The 15,874-nt window shown below is 42.8% G+C and overlaps 1 protein-coding gene across 8 annotated transcripts in view; it reads left to right on the plus strand.

Annotated features, from left to right (window-relative positions):
- The window catches only part of Fat1 (FAT atypical cadherin 1), a 120,098-nt gene that overhangs the window by 53,450 nt on the left and 50,774 nt on the right, over positions 1-15,874 (plus strand). The window lies entirely within an intron of this gene.

Consider the following 15,874-nt stretch of genomic DNA (forward strand, 5'->3'; position numbering starts at 1 on the left):
GAGCTCTCTTTGGCTTGGCTCTTCGCTTTGCTTTTCAGTTATTCAGAATAAGCCTTTATCTGTGGATGAAATTCAACCCAAACATGTGTTTAACCTCTTTGGGCTTCCTACCCTTATAACTCAGTGGTTCTCAGCGTAGGGGTCGTGACCTCCCCAACGGCCATGGGAAAACACAGATATTTACATTACAACTCATAAACGGTAGCAAAATTATAGTTATGAAGTAACAATGAAAATAACTTTATGGTAGAGGAGGGGGTCACCACAGCATGAGGAAGTGTATTAAAGGGTCGCAGCATTAGGCAGGTTGGGAACCTCTGATACAGCTGGTTTATGATTTTGCTCCACAGTAAAAGCTTTGCACTCTGGGTCTAAAGCTGTTTTCATTATTTCAATACTAGTTCAACCACGATATAATAAACCCAGGGCAAATTTTGCTACTGTGTTTCTGAATTTTTATCAATGGCTCTTTATTTGGGATGAGTATTAGGTTTTATTTCAGAGTTCATGGCTTTGTGAGTACTGACTTAAGTTTTGCCCAGCGCTCTGACTGTAGGCAACAGAACTGGGGCTAACCTGTAGGGTTGGAAGTCATCACTTTCATGGACTGATACCCCCAGCCTTTCCTTCTTTGTTCCAAGTCTGGGACCCCACAGGGGCCGGAGAGACAGCTCCGAGGTTGAAGAGCATGCAGTCCTCTTACAGAAGACCCAAGTTCAATTCCCAGCACTTCAGCTTCGGGGTGTCTGATGCCTCTGGCCCCCGTGGCACCTGTGTTCACAGGCACAAACTCGCACACTGATAATCACACGTGCTCATAGTGGAAAAAAGTAAAAGTGTGTGGTGTGACCCTCTGCTTCTTCGAAGGTTGGCTCCATGACCAGCGAATCTTCCTCCATCCTGGGAGCCCGCAATCTCTGCTCTTCTACATTGGCTAATGTGTTTCATTCCTGTCTTGCTTCTTAGGCCTCTGTATTTCCCACGCTGAAAGGAGATGATCACTGTAGTTATCCTTTTGCACAGTGAGCAACTTAGCTGTGTTTGAGCTATGAAAGCTTTATGTGTTGCGTGCAGAAGAATTTCAATTATTATTATTAGTCAGTTAAAACAACAGCTAGTGTATGACGTTGAAAGGACACTTTCCTTGTAGGATGGTGGAACGGCTTAGCCTGTCAAATTACTGGCCTGAAAAATAGTGTGTGTGTCTTCCATCTTTGCTGGTAGAATCTGATGGACCTGGCATTCTGCAGGGCAAGATAGATGTCGCTATTCTGATACAGCTGTCTTACCTTTGTTTGAATCTCAGAAAGTTAGAAGCTTAATCTTTGTTATCATGTCTCCTCCACACACCATTCTTATTTCTTACTTTGTTTCCTTGAACTTAAAGTGAAGCAAATCTTGAGAGGATAGGCACCTGAGTTCTAAGTTTGTGGAGGAAATACCTGTATGTAGCTACCCATGGAGGTCATGAAGGCATACTGTTCTTGATCCCTTGAAAAATGTGTTTAAGGGCTGGTGTGACTTAGTGACCAAGCATTTGCCCAACATACATGCAGCTAGGTTCTGTCCCCTGTGTATGTGTGTGTGTGTTTGTGTGTGTGTGTGTGTGTGTGTGTGTGTGTGTGTGTGTGTGTGTAAGGGGGCTTAAATTGTTAGCTTGTAAAACTCTTGTCAGCACATTTCAGCCTAACATTGCAGAGACTATCTTTTCTTTAATAGATGAGTGACTTCAAGATTTATTTTGTTTACGGATCATTATACTCCAGTTTTTTGGAAAAATTTTGGTCCAGTTTAGATTCTTAGAAAACTGAGTGTCAAGACTGATTGAGCCTTAAAAAATTGAAGTATGTAAAGGAGAAATGATGGGATCTGAGAGTGTTCTGTTTTCAGGAGCATTGACAGTAGTATGATGGACCTGGAGCCTAAGAAGTAGGTTAGCACCATGGCCGGGCCATGCCGAGTTTCAGGCAGCCTCTACTCCAGCAAAAGGCTTGTTTTGGCAATGTGATATGTACTGTTTTCGATGTACAGGTGGTAATTAGGTTCCACTTTTGTTGTGAAATCACATGAAAGTTATCCAAAAACTAAGTAAGAGTCAGAAACTTAGAACACATTGCCAGCTATAAAAGAAGAAATGTGTAAGTTTAAAATAATTTCAGAGGAGGGTTTAAGAGTCCAAAAAGCGTGCCTGAACTGAAGGGGTGGTCCCAGTATTGAAAGAGAGAAAAGTCTACAGGAAAAAACCTTGATGGGATAGCTCTGCTTAAAACTGTTTAAAGAATTAAATTTCTAGAATGTTTCCACCATATGCCTTGAGTCCCACTTTTAGATTAGATTAAGGCCCCTCACGAAGTGGGAGGAAAGCAAGTGATAAATGCCTATTATCAGAGCAAATACTGCAGGTCTGGGCATAATTAATAGGAGAAAGAAAGTTAAAATTGTCCAGGTTCAGTCTCAGGAATAATGACGCCAGTGTCACGTCCCCTGGAATGAGCCTGTGTCCAGCCTTGCTTTCCCTTTGAGTCTCCTCTCTGGCTCTTAGGAAATGATGCCTCTGGACTCCTGCACTCTTCCTTATCTTCTGCGTGAAGACATACCCTGGAGGAGTTCACAGTGAGCTGGCACCCCTGGGTGAGAAGCACAGGTGTCCTGCTGGTAAGATAGCAGGAGAAAATGCATCAGTCTCCAAACAGGTTGTTTTTTTACGGCTTCAAGGCAGAGAGGAGTGGAGGCTAAGTATAGTGTATGGGTCCAGTTGCTGAGAAGCATGTTACAAACTGTATGTTTAGTAAAGAGCAGTTGCACAAATCACTGTGTCTTTAAAGATCCAAAAATAGCCCTGGCTCAGCAAGCATATTGTTAAGAAAATATAGTAAGTACAGTTTCATGAGTTATGTCTCCAAATGGTTCTGTGCTCCCAACTCAGCAGAAGATCTAAGCGGGGTCCTCTCAAAGCCCAATTGGGCATTAATAGGAGCCTCATCCCCTGAAACCATATGGCAGATCTGAGTTGTAAGAGGTGGTTTGTTAAAATAGGGGCTGAATTGTGGGAGCTGCTGAAAGACGATCTGAAAGAAGAAAGTTCTTGTGATTTACTGACCTGAAACACCACCTGGAGTACTTAAATCAAAGTCCTTAGTAATTAATGGCCGAAGGAGAAAAATCACTGGGCTGGAACTCTTGAGATGTAGTCATAGTTAGGCCTTCCTCCTGGGACCATGGAGGAAACAGACATTAGGGGGTTAGACTTTAGGGTTAGCGATGAGCCATCTACACTCTTAATAAGGTTAGTCCCCTCGAGTCCTCAGAGTCCTTTGTGGAAAATGCGCCGCAGCCTGTTTCTCTTTCGTGTTTCAGTTGCTTCTTCAATGTATCTGAGACAACCAAGGTTTTAGTGGATTAATAGAGTTGTGCATTTTCTTGAACAAACAAATGTAGGGTGAAGTGCACATTTGCTTCCCTGTGATTATGACAGGCATGTCATTTGGAGGTGTGAAGGAGGGCAGGGCAGGGCGTGTGTGAGGCAGTGTGGCACAGCCTGTAATGAAGGCGTGCGGAGGAACTGGGGACAGACTGAGGGTGTGTGACAGTCAGGAAATAGCCCCTGGAAGTGCTGTGGGGTGGATTTTGAAGGTGAGGGAGCAGATGGAGTAGTTAGGGTCTAAGAGACAGAGCTAGGTGAATGGATGGCAGCCCGGACACTGGAATACCAGAGTAAGGACTAAAGATAGCATTCCTGTTGCCTTTGTGAAGAAGGACTTATTTTCCAGAGTGTGTTTAGAGCCCTTAGAACGTTTTATAGACATTTAAATGGCCTCCGTATACTCATTTTGTAAATGAGGGAAACATCCCAATTATTTTTGTTCTTGTTGTTGACAAAAAGATTTTTTTTAAAAATATTCTGGAGCTGAGTTCCATATTTATTTTATTTTTTTTTTAAGTTTTTTGGTCTCCAAGCGGCAAGCTTGAATGAGCTTCTTCTTTTAGTATCTTCCAGTGTTTAATTATGGTACCGAGGCTGTCTTTCTACGTCTCAGACAGTTGTTAGTATACTAATTATAAGTAGGGTTTGATGAGGTTTCTCATTTCCGGCACACAAGCCAAAAAAAAAAAAAAAAAAAAAAAAAAGGCTTAATAATAATTCATGTTCCTTCCCTAACACAGACACTTTTGTGTAGATTTTTAGTAACTTTTTTTTTTTTTTTCCGTTTGTTTGTTTGAGTCTATCAAATATCAGTTAGGGTCAGTTTGCTTCTTTTAACATAAATTGTGCCTCTGCTCAAGGCAGGAGAGAGACAGGAGCACAGATATTTTATTGTTGGGAGCCTTGACACCCGCCAGCTCACGCAAGCAGCAGCATCATAGCTCCATGGTATGCCAAGGACAGAGGAGGAGCCCCAGACAAAAGAGGCCAGTGTAAGCTTCACATGCTTCCTTATCCTCCAGTAACCCCTGGCAACTGACTCCACCTGTGCGCGCGCCTTCACGTTATCAGCTTTGAGGAGTGTGATACGCAGCTTACAGTTTGCCAGATAATTTTGAAGGTTACTCTGGAGGCATGTGCCCACTTCAGAAAAGACCAATGTCTTAGTCTCAGTGTATTTGTTACCTTCCAGGTTTTTGATGTAAATAAGTCTTTTTTTTTTTTTTTTACTTCTAAAAAAGCTCCCTGGGGGTATAATTTACATGCAGTAAACTGCGCACACTGAAAACCTGCAGTTCAGTAAATCTTGACATTTGTCTGTTACCCAGGAAGCCATCACCTTGTCAAGCAGTGGGCATACCCTTCACTGCAAAGAATTTTCTTTTGGCGTTCTGTAGTCCCTGTCTTCCTCACTACCCCATCCCTCTATGACCTCAGCTCTGCCCCTGTCCTTATGTTAGTTATATACAACACGTTTGCCCTTAGAATTCACATAGGTGGGCTGACGTGATGTATCCATTTTCAGGGGAGAGGGTTTGTTTGAGATTCATGTATGATGCAGCTCTGGCTGAGCCTTAATGTCCCCTCTTTGTATCCTTCTGAGATACAGTTTACTCACTCAGTAATTGATGAGCATTTGGCTGTTACCATGTTGGTTGTAGGTAATAATGCTGCCATTAACATTGATAAAAATCTTCAGGAGACCATCTCGTTTCATATCTCCTGGACTTCATAGGAATGAATATTCTAAAAACCATGAAGACTGAAAGCTAATTGAGACTTACTTTTTTTTTTTTTTTTTTTTTTGGCCTAATATCAAATGCCTTGTAAACTGTTACTTCGTCTGTTTTATTTGTTTTTGGTTTTAGAGTATAGCTCTGACCCCTTGTTACTGATATGAAGCTCAGTTATTGCTGGTTTTTTTTTTTTTTTAATCTTAAAAATGCCCAGTTTCAGATACGCAATAAATACGCATATACTCCTCCCCCCAAAAAACTTTACTAAAGGAGTAGTAGATAATTCCAACCAACGTGTGTGTGTTTAAATCATCAAAATTGAACTTGCAGATTAATTTAGATATAAACTTAGCATCATGTGTTTCTGGAGTTGGTAGACAGACACATTCCCTTTTCTGTCTCTCCAAACGATACCGTTGAGGACACCCAGCATGGACTGTCCTCTAGTTCTGGCTAGTCTGTGCTGCTCATAATGACCATTCATTGCTTATGCCTACCAACACTGGGATGTAGATGTGTTTTACTGTCTGCCCACATGCTGGGGATCACACGCCTTCTGGAATATATTACCTCCTCTAATAAGTAGTGGATTCACATGGTAGAGAATTCAAAGGGCACAGAAAGAATCCCCATGTGAAGGCTGACTTTTACATAGTCCCTGTGATTCCTCTCTGTAGTATCTTAACGGCATGTTATTTTCTATATTGATGCTCTGCAGTCTGGAGCCATATTAGGGCTGGAGGTGGAGGATGACAGAGCGGTTGCCTTTCACAGGCAAGCTAAGTGTCTTAGGGTGACTGTTGCTGTGATGAAGTATCATGACCAAAAGCAGCATGGGGAAGAAAGGGTTTATTTCACTCACAGTTCCATATAACAGCTCTATAGCAAAAGCAGTGAGGGCAGGAACCTGGAGGCAGGACCTGATACAGAGGCCATCGAGGGGTGCTGCTTTCTGGCTTGCTCCTCTTGGCTTGCTCAGCCTGCTTTCTTACAGAACCCAGGGCAGTTATGGCTCCATCCACAGCAAGATATCATCTATCATCAATCACTGATTAAGAAAATGCCCTGCAGACATGCCTACAGCCTGATCTTACAGAGGCATTTTTCTCAATTGAGGCTCCCTTCCTCTCCGATGACTCTAGCTTGTGTCAAGTTGACATAAAACTGGCTGGCACACTAACCAATCTTGAGCCCCTGCTCATAGCCCCTCCTCTGTTTTAATGAGTCACTGCCCTGCCCTGCCCTGCCTGTTAGCTGGAATCAGCTAAGGACAGCCTCTGTGCCTACTGTTTGATGCCAGCTAATCCAGCCAACCACAAGCACTTTTTGCCACCTTGTTTTTTTTAAATTCAGCCATAAAGGCTCTTGTCCATGCTTTCCCATGTCACTCTGCTTAAGGGAACATGTAGTGGGACTTTTAAGTAAACAGAATCATCTTTTGGGTTTCCCCACACTGAATAATAATGCGGCCTCTATTTCCAGACGCAGAGGCAACTGCTTATATTTCTTTTCACTCTTAGGTGAGCAAGGCAAAACGCTTGTTATTTTGCTCGCATCTTGTTGTGCAGGAGCTGACAACCTGTGCCCACTGGTAACACATCTTTCGTTCTTCCCTGAGGTACTGTGCTTAGAAAAATTCCTTTAGCGTAATTATTGATGGACTTGGCACATTATTACTACTTGACTATAGGTGTGTGTCCCTTCTTCCTCTGCCCATTCCATTGACCTTTATGTCCTCTAGTAAATAGGTTACCTTTTACAGATTTTCATTCACTGCTGTCCTTCTTCCTGTCTGGAGAGAAATATCTGAAGAATTTTGTTTTATGGCTGCACCAAATAGGTTAGAAATGGCTAGCAAGCCCAAGGAAGGCATCTTTGTTTTATATGTGTGGTTATATCAGCAGGCACATTCCAAGTCCGTCTCCTGATCCAGCCGCATCATTTATTTCTGTCTACTTGAGATTTTAAAAAGGCTTTGGAATTTCATGGTGGCTTTTTTCTTTTCCTTCTTCTTTTGGGCAGTAATGGGGATTGAACCTCAAGACCCATGTATGCTAGGCAAACACTACTGCTGAGCTACAACCCATGGGTTGGACTGAGGTCCTACTCAAAGGCTGGATCATTTCTGGATCCGCAGTTTAGTACACATTCGGCTTTTTTTGTAAGCGGCGCTGGTGCCCTTTTTGGACTAATTTCTGCTGTGTATCAAAGTTATCTTAGAGAGTTGAGCTTCAGTGAGAGAGTGAGAGAGATGCCGGGTGTTTACCCACCAGTAACCCCACAGCTCCCCAGAGTTTCCTTGAGTGTGACCAGCAGGAAATATTAGATAGAAGGATTTAGATTGCAAAGATAAACAGATAGAAAATAAAGGATAGCCTCGAGAGGGCCTGGGACTTATTCCAACAGCCCTGACTGTCTCTGCCCTAAGGAATTTATAGAAACACCAAGGGGTAGGAGCAAAAGACCTCCCTTCAGCACAGCCAAGTGCAGACCATCTCAGACACCTACAGTCAGGCCCGTGGCCCTAATCATCCTCTCTATCGGACCTGCTGGGTAAAGCCACGAGGAACCCGAAAACGGGCTCCCACAGAGACACCAGCAAACCTTGGTTTTTCTTTTTTTTGTTTTTCTGGGGTTTTTTTGTTGTTGACTTATACTTTCTAACCCTTCTGCCATCTCTTAGCTTCGTTTTAAAGCGCACTGTTCTCTATACTTTGTACTTTGTATTTTACGATCACGTTCACACCCTTACATCTCTGAAATCTTTGTAGGGACCTTGTGAGAAGGGTAGAGGTTCAAAACACTCACTTGCATTTTCCCCACTTTACAAATAATTACACGACTCCAGAGAGGTCAGGACCACCCAGGGGCCCAAGCCATAGGCATGAATCTCTTAGCTGCTGCTGCTGCTTAGTATAGTGGCTTTGATGTGTGAGTGTGGGTTTGCAGTCATTATTATGCATCCTAAGATGCTGTGTCGTATAATAGTTACTTGCAGGCTGATAGTGTTTCTGCGGCACTTTTCCAATTAAAAACCACAACATTCTTAAATGGAATTAGAAGTTTAAGCTTGCTGCCATTAACTGTGTACCGGCAGGACAGGAATCACTGCACAGTTTTTGTGTAAAAGACCGCAAAAGTTTTCCAGGTAGGCAGGTGGTCCAGTGTCTGTCATACCCATTCAGCTCTGGTTTTTTGGTTTTGGTTTTGTTTGGGTTTTTTTTTAAGCACAGTCTGCCATCTAGGAACGAAGACACATGCCCAATGACACAAGAAAATTTGGAAGTTTGTTTCAGTATCTCAAACGATGTGTTCAGCCATTTGCAATGTAAAGTCTGTACAAGTTGAGCAGTGGTCCCCTGCCTCTGATATGTTATGCTGAACAGTGGAAATAGTTAAGGTATGGATTTGTTTTATTTTACTTTAATATGCGGTGGAGGAAGTAGCTATTCAAATTGAACTCTTTCTGGAAGAAAAATATCCAGCTTTTCCCATTGCTACAAGCAGGAGTGCAGGGAAGGACACTGAGTGCTGCCTCTCCAGGCTCTTAGTCATTTACATTACAACAGAATATTTGTTGCCACATCCTATATTTTAGAGTTAGCAAGTTCATGGTAGATGCTTAGGCGTGGATAGTCAACCACTAATTAGTTGTTTTTTAAATTTTCTTTCTCCTTTAAGAGATAAATTGTTTCTCACTTGAAGATAAACTATGCCTGCATTTGGGAGACTTCTGTCCTTGTGCTGCTGGTATCTCTTATTAAAAATAACTAGAGCAGCAGATGCCAGCTCACATGGTTCTTGGTGCTTGGTGAACATCCACAGTTTTCTCCATTGTTCTTTTAGTAACCTTATCTGGAGCTGACTTGCTCATGCTCAGATGGCTACATTATAATTTTTGTGCTTTTTAGAGAACATCAGTACACTTTCTTTTTTATTTCCTTGTGAACATGTAGAACAGTGCACTTAATATAGAACTGTTTATGTTAGATATGAGGGATGGTGTGATTGTTCAATAGATTGCTCAGATAGATCTAGTAGCTATAGGATATTTACATTTAGTAATCCCTAAAGCATTCTAAGATCACAAAAACCCTACATACAGTGGCTAGTAGATGCACTGGGCACCTATCCTTGTTCCAGCCCCATGCTCCTTCAGTAATGAGTGTCATATTACCCGGTAATGAGGTAATAAGTAAATGGCGCTTTATTGTGGCTGGGAAGGAGACCTACCAAAGTGCAATAGGAAGGGGCTACAGCTGCAAACAACTTCCAAGGGTTTCCGGTGACATTTGATAGCTCCAGAGAGGAAGGAAATGGAGGGCCACTCACACCACAATGGCAGGAATTCATTAACAACAACAACAACAAAAAATTTACCTGTGTGTATCTGTAAGGACTGTAGATGGTTTTCTTACCCATTTCTTATACCAGTTTTTATTTTGTAATAGAATGTCTTAAAATCTTAAAAAGTCAGATTTTACTTCTCTGCCTTTTCTGCACAGGTCAAATCTGTTTTCAGGGGATCCTTTAGGTCAGTTGGGTCGTGGAGAATTCTGCTTTTCTGTTTCACTGAATGTCAGTGACTAAAAATTACATGTAAGATTTTTGCACTTAAAATTCTTGAGTTGAGCTGAGCTGATCGTAACCTTCAGTAGGTTGAGTACCCTCCCTCCCTCCCTCCCTCCCTTCCTTCTCCCCGCCCTCTGCTACATAACTTCTGTAGAATACTAAAAACAATTAATTCCCCGTGAATTCGATTTGCCTTCTGATCTTGTGTTTTGAAAACACCAGTTTCCATGAAGATATAAAAGCGGAGGAGAGGCCGGTGATAGCGACCTCAGCCACTCCCCATGTGACTTCAGAAGGGCCATTTGATTCGCTTTATTAGTGTTTGCTGTGGAGCTCTGGAAGTTGGAGTGAAATGAACGCCAAGCTGCTTTGCAGCCTTGACAGCCTATGAATAGAATTCCATTTTTGGCCCCAAGCCTAATCCCGCCGGCACCAGTACCACATTGACAGACAATAACCGCTCACATGGCCACAGCTGCCAGAGAGCTCCCAGCCAACTGTATGTAGTTCGATGTGGTCTCAGAACACCACCTCGGTGAAGACAGTGCATGCTGCCCAGGCTCTGGGATATCAGTCGGAAGCTCTATCCAAGTGGATGCTGTGCGGCAGCTATAGGGAGAGCTGAACCTTTGCTCAGGGTCTACCTATGAGGCCATCTGCGTCTCTAGCACAGAAGTTGGGAGAAGGGCCGTCCTGCCTCCCTGTTGGTCTGAGCTGAACAGGGACTCTGACTTCTTCATTGTTGGTTCTGATCTTGCCCGTTGCTTGGTTCTGTTCCTGGCTGAAGTCCTCAAGGGCCAGGACCTTTCTGTATCCAGCGATTGTATCCATAGCAGAGCGAAGCCCAGCACGGAGTGTGGGAATGCTTCTCAATTCCTGCTTTCCAGTTCACTGCTAAAGGGTTTTACAACGCAGCCAGTTGGAATGGTTCTGCTTTTCATGTGCCCTCTTTAGCATCCCTTGCCTGTCTGTCTTCCATCCATCGTCTGTGGTCTTCACAGCTGCTACAAATGGCTTCGTTCTGATGCCTTTTTTTTTTTTTTTTTTAAATTTTATTTTATTAGGGCTGCTTGGTACAGATACGCAGGCTAGGATGTTCTTAGAGAAGGTGCTTGTGCAGTCTTCTGGGTTACATGGCATTCTGTCCTTACAGTCTCTTGTGTGGATGTGCTTTCCCTTTAACATGTCCTTCTGAAGCATAATGATTTCCCCCTCATTGTCTTCTCTATGACCATAGTCTCTGAGGTCCTTGGCATTGTAACTAATGCTAAGTGTGTTTCAACATTATACCATGGAAACAAGAAACTTGCTTAGCAGCCCAGGGTTTGAGATATAAAAAGTTCCATCTAGAACACTGCCTTTAAATGCTGCTATTTTATCCTAATAACTGACATTATTTTCGCGGTTTAAAAAAAAAAAAAAGAGTATCAATGTACAAGAGGACCAGCGAGATGGATCAAATAGAAAAAGATGAGTTTGTGAATGCAGGGAGAGTAAATGGACATTTTCTGACTCGAGAGGCTGTATTGTTGGTTAGTTTTGGAAATGTCTTGATTAATTTCATTGTGCCCTTCATCTTGATTGTTAAGTGAACTCTGGAGAACATAGAAAAATTATTTTGATTCTATCTTGATCATTAGGTCTAACAATTTTAAAATCAAGACTTTCTATTTCATAAGCGTTAAAGAAATATTTATAATTGTTATTAGTCTCTCTGTCTCTCTGTCTCTCTGTCTCTCTCTCTCTCTCTCTCTCTCTCTCTCTCTCTCTCTCTCTCTCTCTCTCCTTTCTCTCTCGACAGGGTTTCTCTGTGTTGTTTTGGAGCCTGTCCTGGATCTCGCTCTGTAGACCAGGCTGGCCCCAAACTCCCAGAGATCTGCCTACCTCTGCCTCCAGAGTGCTGGGATCAAAGGTGTGCACCACTACCACCTGGCGCTAGTCACTTCTTATAGAGGAGAAAGTATTTGAAATACATTCAGAGAGAACTGTTGAACAACTTATCTTATGCCAATAATGGGAAAAAATCCAATTTGAGATTAATAAAATTACATATATACTTTAAATATATAAAGTACCTAATTTTCTTTAGCAGTTGTACCTCGATATAAAGTTGTTAATTTTTGAATGTATGAGTTTTCTAGGGCTACTATACTAGATCGGGACAAAGCCCGTAAGTCTGAAGAGAGCTGCCTGCAGGCCGCTTTCTCTCTGAAGACTTACTCTATAGCCTTGGCACATCAATAAAAAATATGTCTCTGGCTGCAGGAACTTCTCTGTGCCTCTTAGTCTCATACTTCCTCTTAAGAAGCCACTTCTGATTGAATTTAGAGACATCTCAAAGTCAAAATGCTGTCATCCAGGAGTCCTTAGACTTCAGAGACCTTTCTTCCAGAGAGGCCACATTTGCATGTTCCGGAATAGATGTAACTTTTGGCTGGGGCTCACCATAAAAGGCGTTTACTCAAAACAAGGAAAAATAAGGCGGACATAATATAGTGCTTTAGATTAGTTTCCATATGAGAAAATGCCTCTCATTTCATTTCAGTTCTGTAGGGTTTAACGATTTGGACAGTCGTCAGTGGCACCTTGGCAAGAGGATGCTGGGAGATGTTTAAGTCACTTCTGAGCAGCAGAGGCCTTCAGGGCGGCTCTTTGGACTCTGTTCAGCATTTCCTACAGTTTGTTTCTCTCATATCATGATTCATGTTCGATTTTTCTCTATTTCAGTGGTAGCTTAAGGAAATAAATATACTTTATCTCCAGATATGGGGGGTGGTAATTTTTACAGTGACTAAAACAAAATTTACTGAAGTAAGAAAGTCGGGGGTTTTTGTTTTTGTTTTGTTTCATTTAGGCTTTAAAAAAAGAAGAATATAATGGTCTATAACTTGAGATCACCAGAGTACCCTCATGAGATTGCTCCCATGTGTGCTCATACATGCGGCTTGTGATTCATGGCTCCAGCATGGGAATGGGAATGTGGCTCCCTCTTCCCACTTCGTGATCTTGATTCACATTTAAAAGTCCTAGAGTCCTCAGCGTCGCCCGAATGCTGCCTTTGGTTGGAGCTCAGCTCTGTTCGCCATGGTATTGCTGAGTTTGGCAATAAGTTTACCTTTCCTGGACCTCATTCTCTTACTCATCAAATGCAAGTGTTGGATAGGGGATTCGAAAAGTCCCTCCAGTTCCAGGAAATTTGCTTTGTGCAATGAGAAGCAGTTTTATAATAGAATGCATTTCATTTTGAGTTGCTTCAACTAACCAGAAAAAGTTGTCTCCCACATGCTGCCGTGGTTAAACAGTTGCTTACGATTTGTCAGTGGCTGCGGCGTAGTTGAGGCTTTAACAATGTTTTATTTAAATCTTTTCAATATAAAAATAACTTTCACTGAGTAAATTGCTCTTCTATTTCTTTTGCTCCTAGCCTTAAGGTATTTTTAAGGCTCAAGTTTCTTCAAGTAAAATATTGGTTAAAAACTGAAGATCACTACCACAAAGAATTGTATAATGTAAGAAGTGAAACTCTCTTTTTTTTCTTGCCCCCTCTCAGCCTCTGCTTTGACCAGTTTTTTTTTTTTTTCCTTTTTCTCTTGACAACTTTGGCTTGTGAACATTTCCGTACACATTTTGTGTAGACACATTGCATCTGTACGTGAGGTTGCATCTGTACGTGAGGCTCACACTAACATTTGCCTTTTTGTTCTTGGATCTCTTTGTCTAAAAGTTGCTCAGCTGTGGTACCTTTTTTCCAGCCTACCTATTCCTTCATGTTTTAGATTCTTAGAATGCTTAACCTGGAACCAAAGAAAGCACCCAGTTATTGTGCTAAAAAGGAAGCCAGGTATGGTGGATCACACCTGTAATGCCGCTATTCTGGGGGTTGAGGCCAGGGGAACACAAGACCCTGGCCAGCCTAGGCTAGTGATGCCCAGTCCCCCCAAAGAACAAAACAAAACCAGCTCCCAACAACAACAAAAGTGCTACTTTTCCTGTGGCCAGCCCAACTTTCTCTACCTGTGATAAGACCATAAGGCGTAAGACAACTCTGTATTGGAGCCTAATGTTGAGTCCAGATAAGTATAAACAGCCTGCTTTTGTAGTTAGAAAAGGAACGCGGGGTACCATGGGTTCATTTGTAATTTCACCTATCTGCACTGTCTCCAGTTCACCCACTCAAATACCTTCAGTTAGGGACCAGTCATGGGCCCCACCTTCCCTTGCTTGCAAGCATTTTGCTGAGTCACTAGGAGGGGTTGTCCTTCCTGATGTTGGCCTAATCAAGCACAGCTGTTACTAGGCATAGCAGCCAGCTAGGGTCTAGGCCTCAGGAGTGGCTGTAGGCAAGGTGATCTGGTGGTCACTAAGTCTTGGCTTCCTTGCTGTGGATAGTTGCCTGGAGCTGTCCTTACCGGAACAAGCCTCCCAAAGAAGTCTGTAGCTTTAGCAAAACCTTGCTTGGTTCAGTATCCCCAGTCACCTGAGCGCGGTTCCCTCAGGGCACCTTTAATGGTCAAAGCAGCTGGGATGCCTTGATAGCAGCTTTGCTGGTCCCCTAAGTAGGTGTAACTTGCTTACAGGCACAAGGTAAGGACCTGTGATAGCTGTCAATCAAAAGGTCCTATCTTCTGGTCATTCTACAGCTTGCCTTATTTGAAGAAAAAGTAAGCATGAAAGGGGGCTTGTAACTGAAGAGCCACCAATGGCTTTCTTAACATCATTAACACTCACATTCGCTCCTAGACCTAGACTTTAGACCTCCCTGCCTCTGGTCGGGTTTTACCTTTCTGGACACACGCTCTGTGTGTGTCTTTCAGGGGACACAGTTGGGGAGGCTGTGATGGCAAACACATTAAATAACAATGCAGGCAGAACCCCTGGGTGTTTGAGCTGGAGAATATTAGGACAGCATTACTGCTGTTCAGGAACTTAATTTGTCAGTTTTAAACTACTAGAAAGAAGCCATCAAATGTAAAAGGCGTATACTGGTAGACAAATTATATGCAGAGGTTGGGGTTGAACACAAAGACATGATTTTTAGGTATCAGGCAAAGCTGTAAGGTAACAGTGGTAAACTAGGATTCTGTATCTCCAGCTGAGGGCCGGGGCCTGGCAGAGTGGCAGCCCCCACACTGAAATACTGGAAAACTTTACCTTTGTGAGGCAGATGTTTACAGGATTTGGATTTTGATCATGGATGTATTTGCTATTGAATTGTCTCTTTAGATGCTTAACCACAAACATTTTAAAGTCGTGTAGAGATTCATCTTGGCATGTACTTTGAAATGAGAGACCATTTAAAGGAGCAGAAATGACCGGTGGCTTTTTAAGTGATGTAAATTCAATCTGAAAATCCACTTTTCCAGTTAGCCTCCCCGCATTCCAGTTGCTCAGTGGCCGTGTGCCGCTGGGGGCTACTGTATGAGGCAGTGCAAATTTGAGAGACTTCCAGGCTAAGAGAAACTGCTTTGGACAGTGCTTTTTAAAGACAAACGCTGCAACAGCTCTTAGATTATTGGGAAAAGCAAAAAAGAGGCTGAAGAGGTGGCAAAGGAAATAACCTAATGGATTAGGTGCAGTAACTGTAGGTTAGGTGAATGGCCCGCCTCGGTCTTTACACCTTCCTGGTTTCATTCTCAATGCAGAACAATAGGAAAGTTATTGGAAGTCAAGTTTCTGCCAAGCAGAGTTAAGCAGGCGGCCGCATACACTCAGGACCTTGTCCTGTAGCCTTACAGTTTGTAAATTTCACTTACTACAGCTCATAAGTACTCAGCTCTTCATGCAGTTGGACCTTAGTCCTATTCAGAAATCTTGGTGCCCCCTGCTCCCCCCCCCCCGCCTCTGTTGTGTTTATGATGTTGTTGTTGTTCAAACTTACCTTCCTTCCTTCCTTCCTTCCTTCCTTCCTTCCTTCCTTCCTTCCTTCCTTCTTTCCTTCCTTCCTTGTTTCTTCAAGAGCCTTAAATCTATTAGTTCCCCCCCCCTCTCTCTCTCACAGGTGTGTACAGGTGCACTTGTTTGTGCAAGCCCATGTGGAATCTGAGAGTGGATGTTGAGTGTTTCACCCCCTTCTTACTCTCTATTTTTGGAGGTGGGGTCTTTCACTGAGCCTAGGCTCACAGTTTTTGCTAGGCCAGCTGGC

The sequence above is a fragment of the Onychomys torridus genome, chromosome 17 (genome assembly GCF_903995425.1).
Source record: "Onychomys torridus chromosome 17, mOncTor1.1, whole genome shotgun sequence".
Classification (NCBI taxonomy): Eukaryota; Metazoa; Chordata; class Mammalia; order Rodentia; family Cricetidae; genus Onychomys; species Onychomys torridus.